The sequence below is a fragment of the Heterodontus francisci genome, chromosome 34 (genome assembly GCF_036365525.1).
Source record: "Heterodontus francisci isolate sHetFra1 chromosome 34, sHetFra1.hap1, whole genome shotgun sequence".
Classification (NCBI taxonomy): domain Eukaryota; kingdom Metazoa; phylum Chordata; class Chondrichthyes; order Heterodontiformes; family Heterodontidae; genus Heterodontus; species Heterodontus francisci.
Window position 1 is genome coordinate 34,470,804 of NC_090404.1, and position 17,192 is coordinate 34,487,995.

The following is a 17,192-nucleotide window of genomic DNA, read 5'->3' on the forward strand; positions in this document are numbered from 1 at the left end:
GGAAATACTCAGCATCTGCTGAGAGAGGAACAGAGTTCTGATGAAAGGTGACAGACCAGAAACATTAATATTAACATCCAGGCCTTGCATGGGGGGCTGTTAGTTCACTTGGCGAGCGTGTGCTGCTAATACTGTGAAGGTCATGGATTCAATCCCTATACAGACCAATCCTTCGACCAGCAGTGATTTATGTGCTTCCTTTGGGTACATGGTGTTGTTATGGCACTGATAATCCACAGCCCATAGCTCACACCCATGGCCTATGAGCTCAAATCCAACCGCAGCAGCAGTGGATACGTTCCAGTTATCATGAACTCATGCAAATCTGGCCCTTTTCAACTCTGCTCAGTGAAGGCGGCTCAAAACTGTCATCCATTGCTGAAACAACCTCTCTGGTTCACTGATACTATTTCAAGAAGGAAATCTGCCGCTCTGGCCTCTATGTGACTCCAGACCCACAGCAAGGTGGTTCACTTTTAACTGTCCTCTGAAATGACCGAGCAAACCATTGACTTTTCAAGGGCAATTAGGGATGGACAATAAATGCTGGCTTCATTTGGAAATTGCTTTGGATGTTTTATGCTGCCTTACGTTTTCTCAAATTACCAAATAACTGATTGTCACCCAGGAGAATTGACGTTCTTCGATGTTCCCTTTTCTGTTGGTTCCTGGATGTTAGCATCGCTGGCCCATCAATAATTGCTCTTGAGAAGTTGGTGGTGAGACACCTTCTTGAACTACTGCAGTCCATGTGGTGTAGGTACACCCACAGTGTTGTTAGGGAGGGAGTTCTAGGATTGTGATGAAGTGACAGTGAAAGAACGGTGATATTGTTCCATGTCAGGATGGGGTGTGGTTTGGAGGGGAACTTGTAGGTGGTGGTCTTCCCATGCATCTGTTGCCCTTGTCCTTCAAGATGGTAGAGGTCACGGGTTTGAAAGGTGCTGTCGAAGGAGGCTTGGCTTTATGGGTGATAATGAAGTGAAAGCTGTAGACTGCAAAAAGATATCAATGGGCGAGTGACATGTGCAGAATAGTGGCAATTGGAATTCAAACCGGATAGGTGTGAGGTGATGTATTTGGCAAAGGCTAACAAGGCAAGAGAATACAAATAAATGGAAGACATATAGAGAAACAGAGGGACCTTGGAGTACATGTCTACAGATCGCTGATGGTGGCTGTTGTTGTCGTGTGTCTTTGAGTGGGTTTGTCCATAATTTGTATACATCATCAGGGAGGGTAGGATGTTGTCTGACACGTGACACAATAGTTGGAATGTGTTTTATTGACCAAGCAAGACACACTAGTAAGAGCTCTCCAGCAATATTTGTATACTGCTGCAATCTTTTTTTTTATTTCCAAAATATACTTTATTCATAAAAATCTGCAAAAATTACATTGCCAAACAATTTCAAACAGCACCAAAAAATACAAACATTGCAAGGGAGATCAGTTTCCTTCTATACTATCATGAATTTCTTCACAACCCTTCCCTTTCACTATTGTCATGCCAATTACAGTTTTACATTTACAGCAAATGAAAATATCAATGATACAGTTCGAGGGGTTTCCCATGGATCCAGCCCCTCAGTTCAGCTTGGTGGGGGGTCCTCACACTGTGGTCTTTCCCCATTGAGCCTTTGCTGCGGCTGCCCCAAGCTTTAATGCGTCCCTCAGCACGTAGTCCTGGACCTTGGAATGTGCCAGTCTGCAACATTCGGTGGTGGACAACTCTTTGCGCTGGAAGACCAGCAAGTTTCGGGTAGACCAAAGGGCATCTTTCACCGAATTGATAGTCCTCCAGCAGCAGTTGATGTTTGTCTCGGTGTGCGTCCCTGGGAACAGCCCGTAGAGCACAGACTCCTGTGTTACAGAGCTGCTTGGGATGAACCTCGACAAAAACCACTGCATCTCTTTCCACACCTACTGCTGCAATCTTTTTTTTATTTTTTTATTTCCCAAATATACTTTATTCATAAACATCTGTAAAAATTACATTGCCAAACAGTTTCCAAACAGCACCAAAAAATACAAACATTGCAAGGGAGATCAGTTTCCTTCAATACTGTCATGTGTTTCTTCCCAACCTTTCCGTTTCACAATTGTCATGTCAATTACAGTTTTACATTTACAGCAATTGAGAATATTAACGATACAGTTCGAGGGGTTTCCCATTGATCCAGCCCCTCAGTCCAGCTTGGTGGGGGAACCTTACACTGTGGTCTTTCCCCATTGAGCCTTTGCTGCGGCTGCCCCAAGCTTTAGTGCGTCCCTCAGCACGTAGTCCTGGACCTTGGAATGTGCCAGTCTGCAACATTCGGTGGTGGACAACTCTTTGCGCTGGAAGACCAGCAAGTTTCGGGCAGACCAAAGGGCGTCTTTCACTGAATTGATAGTCCTCCAGCAGCAGTTGATGTTTGTCTCGGTGTGCTTCCCTGGGAACAGCCCGTAGAGCACAGACTCCTGTGTTACAGAGCTGCTTGGGATGAACCTTGACAAAAACCACTGCATCTCTTTCCACACCTGCTTTGCAAAGGCACATTCCAGGAGGAGGTGGGCGACCGTCTCTTCCCCACCACAGCCAACGCGGGGGCACTGTGCGGAGGGGGCGAGACTTCGGGTGTGCATGAAGGATCTGCCGGGGAGGGCCCTTCTCACCACCAGCCAAGCTACGTCTTGGTGCTTGTTTGAAAGTTCTGGTGATGAGGCATTCCGCCAAATGACTTTGACGGTCTGCTCGGGGAACCATCCGACAGGATCCACCGTTTCCTTTTCCCGTAGGGCCTTGAGGACATTCCGTGCAGACCACTGCCTGATGGACCGGTGGTCAAAGGTGTTTTTCTGCAGAAACTGCTCCACGAAGGATAGGTGGTACGGCGCCGCCCAACTGCATGGTGCGTTCCGCGGCAATGTGACCAGGCCCATCCTTCGCAACACCGGGGACAGATAGAACCTCAGCACGTAGTGACACTTGGAGTTTGCGTACTGGGGATCTACACATAGCTTGATGCAGCCGCACACGAAGGTGGTCATCAGGATGAGGGCCACGTTGGGTACATTTTTCCCGCCCATGTCCAGAGATTTGAACATCGTGTCCCTCCGGACCCGGTCCATTTTAGATCCCCAGACGAAGCGGAAAATGGCTCGGGTGACCGCCACGGCGCAGGAGTGGGGTATGGGCCAGACCTGCGCCACGTAGAGCAACAACGTGAGCGCCTCGCACCTGATGACCAGGTTCTTACCCACAATGGAGAGAGATCGCTGCCCCCACATGCCCAACTTTTGTCGTACCTTGGCTACTCGCTCCTCCCATGTTTTGGTGCACGCCCCGGCCCTTCCAAACCATATCCCCAGCACCTTCAGGTAATCTGACCTGACGGTGAAGGGGACAAAGGATCGGTCAGCCCAGTTGCCAAAGAACATGGCCTCGCTCTTGCCGTGGTTAACTTTGGCTCCCGAGGCCAGTTCGAACTGGTCGCAGATGCTCATCAGTCTGCGCACGGACAGCGGATCCGAGCAGAAGACGGCGACGTCATCCATGTACAGGGAGGTTTTGACCTGAGTGCCTCCGCTGCCTGGGATTGTCACCCCTCTTATGCTCGCATCCTTCCTAACAGACTCAGCAAAGGGTTCAATACAGCAAACAAACAAGACCGGGGACAGAGGACAGCCCTGTCTGACTCCAGATTTGATCGGGAAACTTTCCGATTCCCACCCGTTGATTGACACTGCGCTACTGATGTTTGTGTAGAGCAGTTGGATCCAATTGCAGATTCCCTCCCCAAACCCCATTTTGGAAAGCACGTCCATCATGTAGGTGTGCGATATCCTGTCAAAAGCCTTCTCCTGGTCCAGGCTGATGAGGCAGGTGTCCACCCTCCTGTCCCGTACGTAGGCGATCGTATCCCTGAGTAGCGCGAGACTATCAGAGATCTTCCTGCCGGGTACAGTACAGGTCTGATCGGGGTGAATCACCAACTCCAGAGCAGACTTGACTCGACTGGCTATGACTTTGGACAGAATCTTGTAATCAACATTAAGCAGTGAGATGGGCCGCCAATTTCTGATTTCTGCCCTCTCCCCCTTCTGCTTGTAAATGAGGGTGATGATGCCTTTTCTCATGGATTCTGACATGCTGCCGGCCAGGAGCATACTCTCGTCTACTTCCAGCAGGTCTGGGCCGACCCAGTCCCACAGGGCCGAGTACAACTCGACCGGTAAGCCGTCGCTCCCGGGAGTTTTACTCGTCTCGAAAGACTCGACGGCCTTTGTCAGCTCGTCCAGAGTTAGCGGCTTGTCCAGTCCCACCCTCCTGCTGTCATCTAAGACCTCTGTGATAGATGACAGGAAGGACTGGGAGGCTCTGCTGTCTGTGGGCTTCGCGTCATACAGCCCAGCATAAAAGGATTTGCTGATCCTGAGTATGTCGGGCTGCGAAGACGTTACCGAGCCATCTTCTTCCTTCAGGCTGCTGATAACAGAGCTCTCTCTGTGTACCTTTTGGAAGAAGTAACGCGAGCACGTCTCATCCTGCTCGATGGAGCGGACTCTGGACCGGAAGATGATCTTGGAGGCCTCCTTGGCAAAGAGCGAGGCCTGCTGGCTCTTCACCTCTTGGAGGTCCTCCTTGACCTCGACCCCCATTGACTGCAACCGGAGTAGATTTTGCATAATTTTCTGGAGTCGGGACAGTTCCCTCTGTCTCTCTCTCGCCTTCTGAACACCTTTGTGGATGAAGAACCTCTTGATGTTCTCCTTAATCGCTTCCCACCAGTGAACTGGAGACTCAAAGAGGGGTTTCACGGTCCTCCAACCATTGTAATCCCTTTTGAGTTCCTCAACGTTCTCTGGGGTCAGCAGTGTCGCATTGAGCTTCCACGTCCCTCTGCCAACCCGCTGGTCGTCCTGTAAGTGACAGTCGGCCAGTAAGAGGCAGTGGTCGGAGAAGAACACCGGCTTGACGTCGGTGGATCCGACCGTGACAGCACGGGACACAAACAGGAAGTCAATCCTGGAACGGGCAGACCCGTCCGATCTTGACCATGTGTATCTGCGCTGCGCTCCGTCTGCAGGTTTGCTGAAGACGTCGTGCAGTTTGGCATCCTTAACTGTTTCTATTAGGAATCTGGACGTAGCGTCCAGTTTGCTGTCGTCACTGCCGGATCATCCAGCCGCATCGATGATGCAGTTGAAGTCACCGCCTAGGATGACCGGCCTGGACGTCGCCAGCAGCAGTGGGAGCTGCTGGAAGACGGTCAGCCGCTCGCTGCGTTGTACCGGGGCGTACACGTTGATCAACCGGAGCGGAGCGTTGTTGTACATCACGTCTGCTACGAGGAGGCGGCCGCCCACCACCTCCTTAACTTCGGAGATGGTGAAGTTACCTCCCCACAGCAGAATACCCAGGCCGGAGGAACGGCAGTCATTACCCCCCGACCAGATTGATGGCCCGTGGGACCACCATCGCGACCACTGCCTGTAGGTGCTGAGGTGTGGTATTCCACACTCCTGCAGAAACAGTAGGTCAGCTTTGACCTTGGCAAGGTAATCCAAGGTTGAAACACATCGCGTAGTCGATTTAATGCTACGCACATTAATGGAAGCAATCTTTAAATAAAGAACTCACAATATAGTTTAACAGTCCGATCTGTCTGATTGGTGTGGTTGCGATTGAAGGACAGAGGAAACACAATATGGTCACAGTGAATGATTTGTCGAAGATTTTGAGTTTTGAAGGCACATTGGGAGAGTATTAGATTGAGTTTGGGACGACAGCAGCATTCTGCAAGGGGAGCAGAAGCTGTCAACAGAGCTCTAAGAGGTGAAACACTATCAGCAGGCAGTACTCCATTGGGAACAGTGAGTAACTGTACTGAGGGGACACCGGTTCAGTGTCAAAGGGGGTGTGATCAGTTGACTTCGTTCAGGCCAGTGTAAGTTAATTCAAAAGCAGGCTTAAAAAAGACTGGAAAAGGCCAGTGCTGATCGATTCAAAGGCAGGCTTAAAATAAAATGCTGAAAAAAACCATCACAGCCATTACAGCTATTTGAGACATCATGGTGCTGTTCACGCCAAAACACCACTTTGTGGACAGTGCCTGAAAAACTGTGTGAAGGGGAGCAACAGGGCCACAGACCCTCAGTGCCATCGAGTTCAGAAACAGGTGATGGTAAGTAAAAGTACTGCAGGCAGCTAGATCTGTAACACATTGAAACCTTCCAGTGAATGAAAATTGGAAAGTTTCTTCCGGCCTAGGAAATCATGGAAAATCCCAGGAATGTCAGCAAGATGTCAGTTAAATTCCCACATATGAATTGGAAAGCCACAATCCTCTTCCCAAATTTAAACTTTTCAAACATATGATAAAGCTATGGTTCCTTGATTTGGCTGCACCAGAACCAGATAAACTCGCAGTTCAAATTCAGATAGCTATTGGAATCGAAGGTCTTCATAAACTACATACCTCAGGCTTATCAGAAGATGATCAGAAAGAGCCTAAGAAAATATATAGCACGCTAGAAGAACAAATCCATGTGAAAATCAATTTCAAGAGACATCAGTTGGAATTTATGTCACATTGACAGCAGTGTAGAGAGACAATCGACTAATTTGTCAGTCACTGTGGGGACAATGGTGGGGATTGAGACTTTTCTAAAGTTGAGTTATCTGAAAGAATTGCAGAGCTGCTAATAGCATTGACAGCTATAGAGGCTTTTAAAAATGTTCTCGTAGAAGGTCTTAACATTGAAGCTTTATTAAAAGACAAGTGTAAATACAAAACTGCACTTGCAGGCCCACAGAGTTTGTGAGCACTAGTCATGCTTTGAAATATCAGCACAGGAACCAAGATAATGAAACTGGACACATGAATGATTTGGATTCATTCACTAAGAACCATCAGAACACTGTCCAAACAAAGCCTGAACACAGACTGTGGCTGCAGTGGAATCCAAACCCACACAAAGACTGGGACCTTAAATCCAGCACCTCAGACTGCTCGGCCACACGACCACTTGACAGTGGCTTTGGCTGTTAAATAATTGATGGCTGATTAAAAGGTGCTTTTCTTCAGGATTATCCTATGAATCGAGGTCTTCGCTTTGGAAGATGGAAGTGAGATGAATTTCCAAACACAATTCATTCAAACTGCAGGCCGAGTGGTTGGGTTGTTGAATTGGTAATCCAGGGTTTGTGGATGAATAGACTTTGTCAAAGCCATTTGAACATAGAAATAACAGCAATGTTCTGTACATGTTGGAAATCTCAAATCAAAACATCAGCATCTGTTGAGAGAGCAAGAGTTCGAATGAAAGGTCACAGACCTGAAATATTAACATTAACACGGACTATCCACATTGGAGCCTGTTAGTTCAGCTGCTTGGCGTGTGGTGCTCATCACACCAAGGTTGTGGGTTTAATCCCCATGCAGGCCAATGCTTTGACCAGCGATACTTTTTGTGGTTCCTTTGGGTTCATGATGCTGTTGTGTTGTCATTGCATTTATAATCCACAGGCCATGGCTTGTACTCAGGGGCTGAGATTTCAATCCCACCAAGGCAGACACTGCTGCATTTTGGATTTCATTAACTAATGCAAATCCAGCTTATTTTAACTCTGCTCAGTGAAGGTGGCTTGAAATTATCATCGATTGCTGGAAAAACCCTTATGGTTCGTTAATGTGATTTAAAACCGTAGAAGAATTATGGCACAGAGGAGGCCATTCAGCCTGTTGTGTCCATGGTGGCTGAAAAAACTAGCTGCGCAATCTAATCCCCCTTCCAGCACCTGGCCTGTAGCCTTGCAGGTTACAGCATTTCAGGTGCATGTCCAGGTGTATTTCAAAAGAATTGAGTGTTTCTGCCTCCAGCACCCATCCTGGCAGTGAATTCCAGACTCCCACCACCCTCTGGGTGAAAAAACCTTTCCTCATGTCCCCTCTAATCCTTCTACCAATCACTTTAACTCTGTGCCCCCTGGTAATTGACCTCTCCAGTAAGGGAGACAGGTCCTTCCTGTTTACTCTATCTAGGCCCCTCATAATTTTGTACACCTCAATTAAGTCACCCCTCAGCCTCCTCTGTTTTAAGGAAAACAATGCTAGCCTATTCAATATTTCCTCATTGCTGCAACTTTTGAGCCCTGGCAGCATTCTTGTAAATCTCCTCTATATTCTCTCCAGAACAAAAATGTCCTTTCTGTAATGTGGTAACCAGAAATGTACGCAACACACCAACAGTGGACTAAACAGCATTTTATACAGTTCCAGCATTACATCCCTGCTTTTGTCTTAGAGTCATAGAGTTATAGAGTTATACAGCACAGACACAGGCCCTTTGGCCCATCTTGTCCATGCTGGCCATCAAGGACCTAACTATTCTATTCCCATTTTCCAGCACTTGGCCCGTAGCCTTGTATGCTATGGTGTTTCAAGTGCTCATCTAAATACTTCTGAAATGTTGTGAGGGTTCCTGCCTCTACCACCCCTTCAGGCTGTGTGTTCCAGATTCCAACCACCCTTTGATTGAGAATTATTTTCCTCAAATCCCCTCGAAACCTCCTGCCCCTTACCTTAAATCTATGCCACCTAGTTATTGAGACCTCAACGAAGGGAAAAAAAAGTTTCTTCCTGCCTACCCGATCTATGCTCCTCATAATTTTATATACCTCAATCTTGTCCCCACTCAGACTTCGCTGCTCTAAGGAAAACAACCCTAGCCTATCCAGTCTCTCTTCAGAGCTGAAATGCTCCAGCCCAGGCAACATCCTGGCGAATGTCCTCTGCACCCTCTCCAGTGCAGTCACATCTTTCCTGCAGTGTGGTGCCCAGAACTGTACACAGTACTCCAGCTGTGTCCTAACTAGCATTTTATACAGTTCCATCATAACCTCCCTGAACTTATATTCTATGCCTCGGCTAATTGATACAAGTATCCCATATGCTTTCCTAACCACCTTATCTACCTGTGCTGCTGCCTTCAGTGATCTATGGACAAGTACACCAATGTCGCTCTGACTCTCTGTACTTCCTGGGGTCCTACCATCCATTGTATATTCACCTGCTTTGCTAGACTTCCCAAAATGCATCACCTCACATTTCTCAGGATTAAATTCCATTTGCCACTGCTCTGTCCATCTTACCAGCCCAGCTATATCATCCTGTAATCTAAAGCTTTCATCCTCACTATTTACGACATCACCAATTTTCGTGTCATCTGTGAATGTACTGATCGTACCTCCTATATTCACATCTAAATCATGAACATACACCGGAAACAGCAAGGGTCCCAACAGATCCTTGCAGTGCAGCACTGGTCACAGGCTTCCAATCGCAAAAACAACTGTCAAGCCTCATCCTCTGCCTCCTGCCACGAAGCCAATTGTGGATCCAATTTACCAAATTGCCCTTATTCAAGAAGGGTAGCAGAGATAAACCAGGTAATTACAGGTCAGTGAGTCTAACATCAGTGGTAGGGAAACGATTGGAAAAAATTCTGAGTGACAGGATTAATCTCCACTTGGAGGGACATGGATTAATCAAGAAAAGTCAGCATGGCTTTGTCAGGTGGAGATCATGTCTCACAAAGTTGATTGAATGTTTTGAGGAGGTGACTTGGTGTGTAGATGAGGGTAAAGCAATTGATGTCGTCTACGCGCTCTTCAGTAAGGTTTTTGACAAGGTCCTGCACGGGAGATTGGTCAAGAAGGTAAGAGCCCATGGAATCCCAAGCAATTTGGCAAATTGGATCCAAAATTGGCTTCGTGGCCGAAGGTGATGGTCGACGGTTGCTTTTGCAATTGGATCCTGTGTGCAGTGGTGTACCACAGGGATCGTTGCTGGGACCCTTGCTGTTTTTAGTGTACATTAATGATTTAGATGTGAATAAAGGAGGTATGATCAGTACATTTGCAGATGACACAAAAATTTGTGATGTCGTAAATAGTGAGGAGGAAAGCTTTAGATTACAGGATGATATAGATGGGCTGGTAAGATAAGCACAGCTGTGGCAAATAGAATTTAATCCTGAGAAGTGTGAGGTGATGCATTTTGGGAGGACTAACATGGCAAGGGAATATACAATGGATGGTAGGACCCTAGGAAGTACCTAGGGTGTACTTGTCCATAGATCACTGAAGGCAGCAGCACAGGTAGATAAGATGGTTAGGAAGGCAGATGGGGTCGTTGCCTTTATTAGCTGATGTATAGAATATTAGAGCACGGAGGTTATGATGGATCTGTACAAAACGCTAGTTAGGACACAGCTGGAGTACTGTGTACAGTTCTGGTCGCCACAGTATCGGAAGGATATGATTGCACTGGAGGGGGCGTAGAGGAGATTCACCAGGATGTTGCCTGGGCTGGAGCATTTCAGCTATGAAGAGAGACTGTATAGGCTAGGGTTGTTTTCCTTAGAGCAAAGAAGACTGAGGGCGGACATGATTGAGGTATATAAAATTATGAGGAGCATTGATTGGGTAGATAGAAAGAAACTTTTTCCCTTAGCGGAGGTGTCAATAACCAGGGGACATAGATTTAATGTAAGGGGCAGGAGGTTTAGAGGGGTATTGAGGGAAAAGAAAATCACCCAGAGAGTGGTTGGAATCTGGAACACACTGTCTGAAGGATTGGTAGAGGTCAGAACCCTCACAACATTTCAGATGTATTTAGATGAGCACTTGAAATGCCATAGCATACAAGGCCATGGGCCAAGTACTGGAAAATAGGATGAGAATAGTTAGGTCCTTGATGACTTGCACAAACACGATGGACCAAAGGGCCTTGTTTCTGTGCTGTATAACTCTGACTCGATGAGTCCAAATGCTAAGACAGAAATATTTTGTAGCATATTTCAATTATGATTTCATTCTGGATAGAGAGAAGGAGGCAGAGCTATGGAAAGAGAGAGAGTGATAGAGCATGAAAAGGAGAGACAGGGATGTAACCTGGATAGTAATTTAGGAGAACAGAGTTAGGGAGAGAGGAACAGAAAAAGGTAAGAGACACAGAGATAAAGAGACAGAGAGAGAGAGAGAGATGGACACAGTGGCGCAGTGGTTAGCACCGCAGCCTCACAGCTCCAGGGACCCGGGTTCGATTCCTGGTACTGCCTGTGTGGAGTTTGCAAGTTCTCCCTGTGTCTGCGTGGGTTTTCTCCGGGTGCTCCGGTTTCCTCCCACAAGCCAAAAGACTTGCAGGTTGATAGGTAAATTGGCCATTATAAATTGTCACTAGTATAGGTAGGTGGTAGGGAAATATAGGAACAGGTGGGGATGTTTGGTCGGAATATGGGATTAGTGTAGAATTAGTATAAATGGGTGGTTGATGTTCGGCACAGACTCGGTGGGCCGAAGGGCCTGTTTCAGTGCTGTGTCTCTAATCTGAAAAAAAGGTCAGAAGGAGTGACTGTATCAATCTTTCAAGCATCTGATTTATCATCGTGATTTGGATGTTGCTGAGAGATTGTCTGTGAAACTGAGAGAGGGAACCCTGGACTCCTGTCTAACAATGTTCCTGCCTTGTATATTGATAAACTCCCACCTAAAACAGATTTATCTGGCTATGATCGCATTGCTGTTTGTGGGATCTTGCTGTGCACAAATTTTGCAGTGTTTTCTGCATTGCACTGGTGTACAGACCTATTTCTGTCTCTCTCCAGCCCACTCTCTCTATTTCTCCCCAGCCTTCTCTCCTTTTTTCTGTTTAAACTTTTGATAAATAATAAAAATGCGACAGACAGCGATGTGATTTGTTGTTATTATAAGTGGAAGAGAATGGGGAGGGAGTGGTTCCCAATTATCTAACTATCATCACATTTCTGCTTGTGGGATCTTGCTGTGCACACAATGCCTTGAGCGTTTTGGACTTTTCAACAATGGCCACACTTTACACATTAATTAATGGATTAATTTCACAGCATCAGGACTGCTTTCACAATGTTTGTTATAATTCTTGAATAATGCTTGTGTTTTAGGCAGTGAGATGTATTTTAATGTTTAAATGCAATGTGCAGCAACCATTTTAACTCATTTTAGAGTCATAGAGTCATTTACAGCATCGAAGGAGGTCATTCGTTGAGTTTCTGGTTGTGGATTTCTCTCTGTGTGTCTCTCTCTTTCTCCCTATCTTTCTCTCTGAATGAGAGAAGTGGGAGAGAGAGAAAGGAGACAGCGAGGGAAACAGTGGGTTGTGATCCTTTCATCTACGAAAGATGATCGACATGCAGCAAACAAGCCATTTGGGGGGGTGGGGGAGGGGGGATCTTCTCTTGGTTCACCTTTGCTGATGGCTGTAAAAGCCAATCGTTGAGACGTGGGCTCTGCCACAAGTGCTGCACATGAAGCTGTCAAGTGATGCTGTGAGTTGTTGCTATTTCCCTCCTTCGTCAGCTAGTGACTCCCAAGTGCGATAGTCGACATTTCGGGCCTTCAGGTCAAGCTTGCAAGCAACCTTGAAGCAGAGCCTTGGGTGCCCACTGGTTGTCTGGCCCCGGCTACCTTGGTCCTTGTGTTTGCAACCATCCTCTATCTTGTGGACTTGTCTGATCCACCAAAGTCACCTCTGTTTGATTAGTTCCAACACACTTGGGAGCTCTGCCTTTGAGAGGACTGCCACATTTGTGAGTTTGTGCTGCCAGGATATACCCATAATGGGCCACAGACAGCAAAGATGGAAATTATTGAGCTACTTTTCCTGGTAGCTGTCAATGACACATGTTTCATAGCCATACAGCAAGGTGTTGAGATCACAGACCTTATAAACTATTAGCTTGGTCCTAATGGTCAGCATGATGTTATCCCATGCACCTTTCACAAGTTGGCCAAAAGTGGTAGCTTCTTTCCCTCTGTGTGTGTCGAGCTCTGCAATCACGAGACAATTTATTTCTCACTGTGGAACCAAGGTAGCAGAATTTGCTCATCACTTCCAGTTAGGTGTTATTTGTGTGATCAAGGCTGGAGTTTCAACAGCTTGTATCATGACCATGGTTTTCTTCATGCTTCTAGTCAAGGAGAAAAAATTACAGGCATGGGAAAGACAGTCCATGCGCTTTGTAGCTCAGGTTCTGTGTGAGCGACTAGTATAGCATCATCAGCATAGAGGAGTTCTCTGAGCGGGACGTGAGGTGTTTTTGTCTTTGTTTCCAGCCTTGAAAGATGTGGAGAGGCTGAGAGCCAGGGAGGTGCAGTGATAAAGTTGCAGGAAGAGATAGAGAGGGTGAAATATACAGGTTACATCGGGTGCTCTGGAATATGGATTCCCAACCTTTGTGTTTCTGAGGCCCCCTCCGCCTTCACCTTGTTGTAAAAATATCTCAAACCCCCTAAAAAAACACAAGACTTTTTTCTTCAGGTAAGAATGAGCAACAAAGAGAATCTTATTTATTTATTATTATTATTCCGCTCTGGAGGAAGCTCTTGTCCAAGGATTCCTCGTGTCAAAACACACACACTCTCTGCATTGACATGTTACAGCTGCTAACGTCTCCTGGAGAGAGAAATGAAATATTCTTGAGAACAAACTTTTTAAAATAAAAGACACATCAATAGCCTTTTCTCTGTCACTCGCTAACATTGACAATCTCTGCATCATTTACACATCCCTCACAATAAACCCAGAGACTGTAAAGTGGGAACAGATGTAAAATGCGAGAGGGACTATTAGGTGCTGAGATCTTGCCCATTGTCATGTTAATTTAGGTACCAGGGCTGTTTTGAACAGAGACATTCCAGGGAGCTGCTTTTTGATGATCTGTGAACTTATTCCTTCAAGATTATTGTTGAGAACATTTACTGCATCTTTCAGCTAATCAACAGAGGAACAGTGACATGACCAGGCCCCAGTCTGTCCAGAAGCAGCTAAACTCTCTTTAAAACTGCAATTAAGGTGTTAATTCCTTATCATTGTCCCAGGATTTATCTTTACACATCAGGCCTTTGGGAAGTGTGTGAGAAGGGGGTGGGAGGATGGTTTTCTATACAGCTGGGCAGTCACTAAACACTGGAGAGCCCCAGAGCCTGTCTCTCTCCCTCTGCGTTTAACCTGTCATTTCAATCTCTTTCTCACCCTCTATTTCTCTCTCTGTCTCACCATCTGTTTATGCCTCATTGTAAAAACACAAACATTGGTGATTCCCCATCCCTCTTCTGTTCACTGTCCCCGTACCCACTCAGCCCAGGATTCGTGTTCTGTACATTCAATGTCACAGTGTGAAGAAGCTGATGATTCCTTCGGGAGACCTTTTAAACTCACTGTCCCAGGATTTACTTTTTTGCAAATCAGATCTTCTGGAAGGTGAAATAAAAACAGAAAGTGATGGAAATACACATATATAAATACATATAAATTCTGCAGCACTGTATCAAATGCCTTTTGAAAGTTCATGTACCCCACATCAACAGCAATGTCCTCATCAATATAATAAAAGCAAAATACTGCAGATGCTGGAAATCTGAAATAAAAACAAGAAATGCTGGAAATACTCAGCAGGTCTGGCAGCATCTGTGGAAAGAGAAGCAGGGTTAACATTTCGGGTCAGTGACCCTTCTTTGAAATTATTATTATTATTGTCCTCATCAACCCTCTCTGTGATGTCTTCAAAAACTCCAGCAAGTTAGTTGAACATGATTTTCCCTTAACAAATCCGTGCTGCCTTTCCTTAATCAACCCACATACTGAGTTAGGTGACATATTGAGTATTGTGGAAGGGAACAAAACATTACAAAGAGACATTGATAGATTTAGTGAGTGGAGAAAACAGTGACAGCAGGAGGTCAATGTGGGGAAGTGTGAGGTCATTAACATTAGAGTCATGTATGGAACAGAGGAGACCATTCAGCCCATCAAGTCCATGACAGTTCTCCACACAGTAATCCAGTCAGTCCTACTCCCCTGCTTGACCCCTGTAGCCCTGCAAGTTTATTTCCTTCAAGTGACCATCCAATTGACTCTTGAAATCAGTGATTGTCTCTGCTTCCACCACCCTCATGGGCAGCGAGTTCCAGATCATTACTACCCACTGTGTAAAAAAGTGCTTCCTTATATTCCCTCTGCATCTCTGGCCCAAAACTTTCAATCTGTGTCCACTAATCCTTGTACCATTAGTTAATGGGAACAGTTTTCCTTGTCTAACTTATCCATGCCTGTCATAATCTTTTACACTTTGATTAAATCTCCCCGCAATCTCCTTTGTGCGAAAGAGAACAACCCCAGCTTTTACAACCTCACCTTGTGACTTAAATCTCCCTCCCTGGAACCATTCTGGTAACTTAGATCTAAGGAAGATGAATCAGAATATTTTCTAAATGATTAAAAGTTAGGAACTGTGAAGGGACAGAGAGATTTTGGGTTTCATGCACAGAAATCACTAAAAACTACTGGACTGAGAGAAAAGTGAATTAAAATGTCTAATGGATTGTCCGCCTTTATCTGAAGGGTGAAAGTAATGCTGCAGTTATATGCAACTCTGGTTACACATCATCTGAAGTGAGGTAAATAAAAGCAAAATACTGCAGATGCTGGAAATCTGAAATAAAAACAAGAAATGCTGGAAATACTCAGCAGGTCTGGCAGCTTCTGTGGAGTGAGAAGCAGAGTTAATGTTTCAGGTCACTGACCTTTCATCAGAACTGACAAATGTTAGAAATGTAAAAGGTTTTAAGCTAGTAAAACGGGGATGGTGCAAGAGGTAACAAAAGATGTGTTTTTCTGGACAAGGTCACAGAGAATAACTGACCAGAAGGTCATGGAACAAAGGCAAATGGTATGTTAATGGTGTGATGAAAGACAAAACGTGTGAGGTGTTCAGTTCTGGGCAGCACATCTCAGGAAGGATATATCAGCTGTGCAGGAGGTACACTGCACATTCACCAGAATGATATCAGGACTAAAAGGGTTAAATTGTGAGGACAGGTCATATAGACTGGGCTTGTATTTCATTGAGTATGAAGATTAAGGGGTGATGTAATTCATGTAATAAAGAAGATTAAAGGTTTTAAGAGGGTCGAAAAAGAAAAATGATTTCCTCTGTTGGTGGAATGCAGAATAAGATGGCACAACATTAAAATTAGAGCTGGGCCATTCAGGGGTGCTGTCAGGAAGCACTTCTTCACAAAAAGGATAGTGAAATCTGGAACACTGTCCCCCCAAAAAGCTGCTATAGATGGGGAGAAAAGGAAAATGTCAAAACTTGTGTGACATATTTTTATCAGGTAAGGTTACAGGGATATGTAATCAACACTGGTAAAGGTAGTTGTGATATGGATCAGTCATGATATAACTGAATAGAGGAACAGGCTCGAGGGGCTGAATGGCCTCCTCCAACTCATGTGTTCCTCTGTTTTACAGGATCACTGGGACTGATTCCCTGAGGCTCCTCTCATAATACCGAGACCGTCTACTCCTGACCATTATGGAGCAAGGGTTTTCAGGGTGGTCTAGACAGGACAACAATCTCCCCTTCATAGACACATGATCCTGACTGTGAGGTGACAGTGCGTCTGGGAGAACGATGGGTGGACACAGTGTGTGTTGTTATTTTAATGATAATCTGAACCTCAAGAAACAAACCACCCTGAGGAGTGAAATAAGGCTCGTTGGCTCCTGTTATCTGGGCTGTTTGAGCTGGACAAGGCCTGACCCAGCACGAACAGGACAGTATAAGTCCACTGGGAGATGACATAAGGCTGAATTCAGACTCAAATACATCACTTTCATGAAATAATGAGTTGAGAAAGGGTTCATTAATAAGCTTGTAGTAAAGAGGCCTCGAGGGAAGTGTAACCATTATATGGTCGAATTTTATATTGAGTTTTAAAGTAATTTAGTTTGGGATAAGACTGGGGTCTTACGTCGAAACAAAGCAAACTTCGCAGAATGAGGGGCGAGTTGGCTAAAGTAGATTGGGACACTCCTTTGGGCCTCCTTATCTCGAGAGACAATGGATACGCGCCTGGAGGTGGTCACTACATCAAAAGATATGATGGTAGATAAGCAATGGCTTGCATTTTAAGAATTAATACATAATTTGTAACAAATGTACAATCCTTTATGTCACAGATATCCCATAGAAAAAGTGGTCCAACCATGGCGAACAAGAGGTGTTAGAGGTAATATTAGATTGAAGGAAGAGACTTATAATGATCCCCAAAAAAGTGGTATGCGTGAGGATTGGATGGATTTTAGAATTCAGCAAAGCAG

At 45.5% G+C, this 17,192-nt stretch overlaps 1 pseudogene; it reads right to left on the reverse strand.

Moving 5' to 3' along the window:
- LOC137348813 (zinc finger protein 721-like) overlaps positions 1–17,192 on the reverse strand; it is a 98,558-nt pseudogene that overhangs the window by 76,304 nt on the left and 5,062 nt on the right.